Here is a 6,000-nt window from a genome sequence, read left to right on the forward strand (position 1 = left end):
ATTTGCGATTCAGGTGACAAACGGCGAGGCAATCGAGGAGAGAGAGATAGAGAGAGAGAGAGAGAGAGAGAGAGAGAGAGAGAGGAAAGCCAAAACTTAACAATGAAGCAAGCCAAGAATATCTTTTATAAGCCTTTGAACCAGAGGATTTCATCAACGAATTGGTTCCTTCATCAATGAAATGTCAGGGATTTCGTCGCTGAATCGGAGATTTCGTCAACGAATCCTAATATTTCCAATTTCCGCCTCTCGGCTTTTCTTCGTCGACGAACCTCTAAATTTCGTCGATGAAAATCCTTCTACCTTCGTCGACGAATTATGGCCTCGTCGACAAAGTCTGCTTTCATTTTTACCCCTCTTTTACGTAATAAACCCACATCTCACACGGTTCGGGTTCTTACAAAGAATAAGACAAAATATACTAAACATAATTTTAGTAATGTAAGGAGTAGCAATGGGGCTAAGATTAAACTTGATAATCAAGAAATTAACAACACAAATAGATTTAGATACATTGGATCTATTATGCAATTGGAAGGGGAAATTAAAGAAGATGTAGTATGTAGAATTAAAATGGATTTGGTAAACTAGAGGAGTGCACCTAGTGTGTTGTGTAATTGTAGAATACCCTTAAAATTAAAAATAAAATTTTATAAAACGGTTATAAGACCAGCTATGCTTTATTGTTCAGAATATTGGACAACTAAGAAACAACACGTTCAAAAAGTAAAAGTTGCTTAAATTTGAATTTTAAGGTGGATGAATGGTATAACATTAAAAGATAAAGTAAGAAACAAGCATATACACTATACTTTAGGTATAACGTCAGTTAAAGACAAGATAAGAGAAGAACATCTTAGATGGTTTGAATATTTGAAACGCCGACCTAATAGAGTATTTATGAGGAGGAGTGAGTTAGTTATTTTTGACATGAGAAGTAGGGCTATACAAAAATTATCGAAAAACCAAAAATCAGACCGAAACAGACCGAAATCACAAGCAGTTCAATTTTTCAGTATTCAATTTTAGTTTTAGTCTCAAAAAATGTGAATTTTCAGTTTCTATTTTGGTTTCATAAACATAACCAAACCAAAAATAGAAAAACCAATTTAAATATAAAGTATATATATGAATTAATATATTTAGTATGTATGTGTGTATATATATAATATTGGTCCATTAATATAAGTGAATCTAGGGTTGCGCCACACTAGATCTGGTCACTTAAAATAAATGAATCTAGGGTTTCTTGTCACTCTCATTTCTCAATCTCAACTCTAAAGCTCTCACCCAATCCCCTTTGCCTCTGTGCTGCGCCGCTACAGCCGTTGCCGCCCTACGATTCGGCCTCCCTCCCTAGTCCCCACTCGGCCAAGCCAGCAACGACCATCTCTACAGTCTACAAATTGAAGCAAAAGCCTCCATGTCTCCAACCTCGCAAGCGAAAGCCTCGATCTTGGCTTTTGTCGAAGGTTCGAGGGTTCTTCTTTGCTTAAGTGATGAGTCCCTCCCTCCCTAATTCCCACTTGGCCAAGCTAGCAACAACCATCTATGCAGTCTACAAATCAAAGTGAAAGCCTCCAAGTCTCCAACTTCACAAGAGAAAGCCTCAATCTTGGCTTTCTTCGAAGGCTTGAGGGTTCTTATTTGCTCGAGTCCCTCCTTGTTCATCGAACATCTTACCCTAGCACATGCAACTACCTCCTCCCAACCTCTTCTCTGTTGAAGGCTCAAAGGAAGGTGTTGACTTTACTATAATCACAAGAGGGGGGTGAATTGGATATTTAAAAAATTTTCTTTCCTAGGTCAATTAGCTAGTAGCAGTATATCACAAACCTATGGTCAATCTAAAGCAAGTATAAACTAAACCAATAAATACAACTGAATTAAATTTGCACAAGTAAATCAACAAAGCATGCCTAGTATAGAAAAGCGAGTAAAGAAAAGATAATACAAAATATGTTATTGAGGTTCAGAAAATGTACCTACATCCCCACCTCGACTCGCAAGCCCCGAGGATTCCACTACAACTCACTTAATGGATGGAGCAGGACCGGTTACAACCAGGTCAAATTACTAGGGTTGACCTCAACCTTTACACTCAATCCTTCTGAGCTAGATTATCACCCCTTCAGGCCACGCCTGGAATACAGCAAATAATTAATAAAAATTTCATGTACAAAAATACGTGCTTCTCCAATAAACAGATTTGTACCAGTATAACCAATGCACTTCATAGTGATAAGATCTATAAGTTTAGTGAAGATAATATAACAACTCTTAAGATAATGTCAGTGTGGCAATCAAAGTGTGAGAGTGTGTTATGATAATATCTTTGAAACAATATATATAAATGTATCAATCATAAATAGGGTTTCAAAGATTTCAAAGGTATTATCAAATATCTCAAAAATATTTCCAGAAAATCATGCACAAGAGATATTTAGAACACAAGCTTGTCAAAAAATATTTTCTTCAAAGAAAATACAAGACAAACTCAAGAATCTTACAATAAAAATGCAAAGACTCACAAATTAATAAAAGTTTCCTCACAAAATGGATTTATGAATTAATCTATAGGGAAAAACTTTTCTACTTAACTCTCAATAAAATCAACAAGCAATCACAACAATGAGAGTATAAGCTTGTATAGGAAGTGTAGGATATCTCACAATACTCTCACTAAATATGATTTTTCAAGGGAATGAGCAAAGGAGGAGTATTTGGGCTTGTATGTGAAGGAAGAGCACTAGAAATTTTAAAGAGAAATTTTCTTAATCAAAGTTATAATTAAGTGTTAATCTTTGCAAATGGGAGCATATATTTAGCCTTCACCCAAAAAGTAATCGTTCGAACACATAGGGGATAATTAAAATTGTTTTAAAACATTTTAACCTTAATGAACCAGAGTTATCGAATTTAAAAATACGGCAACCCGAGAGTTTCGATCACCTGGACCTCAGGGTCGGTCGCTCGAACACTCACAACTGGAAAAGTTGAATTTTCAACTTCAGGTGCCCAAAAATAGGTTCGGGTGGTTGAACCAAGGTGATTTTCCAAATGCTCGAGGTTTGGTCGCCCAGTTCATAGTTTAGTCTACCCAACTTCTCATTTTGGTCACTTGGGGTATATTTGAATGTAAGGTTCGGGCGGTTGAGGAAGGTGAAAAAGTTAGTATCCATGGTTCGGTCGATTGTAAACAGTGCGTTCATTTTGGGTCGGTCGCCCGAGCCAAGTCAACCTTTTGACTCTTTAATTGTTCGGTCGATCGAGGCGTTTTCAATGCACATGATTTGGTCGCCCGAAGTCCTTTCAAGCTTAAGGAATGGGTCCTATTTTTAAGTATGGTTTTCCCTATTTGCATAATTAGAATTTGTAAGATTGAGGGGATTTATCAAGGAGATGTGTTAGCTTGGGTTAAGCATTTGAAATTAATTACCTGGCAAAGATGTCATGTCCAATTAGAAGTGGATTTTATTCAATTTTTGAATTGGCTTGCTAATCTTATGATTCTTAGTATGGCAAAAGTGTATAGTGAATACATATACTAAGAATTTTCATTTTAAGCACAAACCACTTCCTAAGCCTACAGTCATCATAACCCCTAAACCTGGAAACTAAGGAAAGATTAACTAGAAGATAATTTCAATTTGAATCTGTTTTTCCTCAAGTACTGCATGGTTTGCCTTCATAATCACCCAAATCATTTTCTTATTTAAGCCTCTTCCATTTTTACCTGACCTGACATGATTATGGGTTTGATGAACTAACCATCAACCATTTTTGAAAGATTTATTGCTTTTAACTCTTAAGGGTTCTTTATGATTATTCTTTTTATTTTTAATTTCGAGTGTTATGCTAGAATAACCATCCATTACTTCTTCTAAGCAGATTATTTTTAATATCTTCCTAAATTTTCTCTTTTCTAAGGTTGTATGATAATCTTTTAATCCACCTAATTGCTTTGCCACCCTTTTCAAAAATGATTTCTGCTTAGATAACTTTGCTAGAAATTTATTCATTTTCAGTAAAGTCTTATCTAGCATTTCATACGAAGGCATACTTTCATTTATCGATTTACCACATGATTCATCAAAAGATATATCATAGTTATTATATGAATCATTGCATGCTTGTTCAACAGGACTATCACAAAGAGTATCAGATGATTCAACATACGATATATTGCAATATTTTTCATAAGAATCATTGCATACATTATTAACAGTATTATCAACAGATGATTCAGCATTTGACGCAACATAGCATTTCAACACAAGAATCATCAATTGAGTTAGAGTGAGAATCATATACATCATCGCTGATTACTAGCTCATGATTTACCTCATTTTCTTGGGTCTCTCCATACTTCTTTTCAAGCTTAACCCAGATCTCCTGTGCACTACTACATACCATAATCTCATAAAGAATATCAGTATCTAAAGCATAGTACAATAAATCCATGGCAAGTGAATTTGCATGCATTAAATTAATATTGTCTTCTACTGGCATACAAATTCCCTTATCAATCACCTGTCATGCCCTCCAATTCATAGATTTTATAAAAATGCTCATTCGAATTTTTCAATGGGTGTAGTTTACACAACAAAATAATGGAGGACTAGAAGGTGACTATCCCTCACTGAATGGGGATACACCAATGTGAATCATCTCAATCTTTTAGCAAAAACGTTTAAGTCAATGCTACGAGGTTTTGATACCAATTGTTAGCTTTGGTGTATTTCCAAGAGGGGGGTGAATTGAAATTTTAAAACTTATTCCTAAATTAAACCAGATGTTAGCAGTATTTCACAACCTAGGGCCTTTCTATGCAATTCCAACTGCGTAGATAAATAAAATGTGCAGAAATTAAATCATGCGCAACATTCACAGAATAACATACATATGCAGTAAATAAATTTTCAAAAAAGTAAATTGTACACACGATATGTTATTGGGGTTTGGCCAACTATGCTTACGTCCCCGCCTCTAGCTCGCAAGTCTGAGGATTCCAATAATGCTCACTTAAAGGGTGGAGCGACACCGGTTACAACCCGGTCAATTAACGGGCCTGACCTCAACCTACACCTTACCAAGATGGTGCACCTAACTTTCCTAACTGGGTCTAAGCCAATCCAAGACTATTCCACAGGGCTAGTCTCCCTCTTCAGGCACGTGCCTGGAATACAACGAATATGAAAATTTTCGTAGAAACAAACGCTTCTTACACAAGTTGATATGTACCTCTACGCATAATATAATCAATGCACAACAATATGTATGAACTATAAGCTCGGTGCTCTACGTGTGCAACCAACACTCAATAAGATGTATAATCTCAAATATGCGCAGAGTGTTCTAACAAACTAATCTTTGAAAGCAAAGTATATCAAATCTCAATATGATATTAGTGTTTCAAAGATGCTATCAATAATATTCAAACGAACTCAAAATATATTTTCTTAAATTGTATCAAGCACTAGAATTGTTTGAAATCAAGCTTTGTAAAATATTTTGCGCACAAAAAATACGGGCTAAGGTACTTTGCAATATCTATGTAAGAATCACAAGCCTCAAAGTATTCCCACACAAGATTTATTAAATAAAATCAGTGGAAGAACTTTAAGTTTTACTCTCAATAATGAAATCAAACAATAAGCACAACAAATGAGAGTATGGGCAAATGAGGATTAAGCACAAGCATTCTAAATATACTCACAACACTTAAAGATCAAGGAAAATGAAGTTTTGCAGTGTTTAGGAGTCGTATAGGCTAAAATAGGATTTTTGATTTTGAGAGAATTTGGCCTTAATTATTTTTGCTAATCCTTGCTAATTATTACAAATGAACATGTATATATAGGCAAGGAGGAATTTTTGACCATTGGGGACTCAATGGGGATAATTAAAAAAGTTTAAAATAGGTTTAGAAAAATTAACCCAATTTACCCTTTTTAATTTTTAGTAAAAATTAATTTACCCCGTGAGATTTGGGTGCTC

Source organism: Malania oleifera, chromosome 9 (assembly GCF_029873635.1).
Source record: "Malania oleifera isolate guangnan ecotype guangnan chromosome 9, ASM2987363v1, whole genome shotgun sequence".
Lineage (NCBI taxonomy): Eukaryota > Viridiplantae > Streptophyta > Magnoliopsida > Santalales > Ximeniaceae > Malania > Malania oleifera.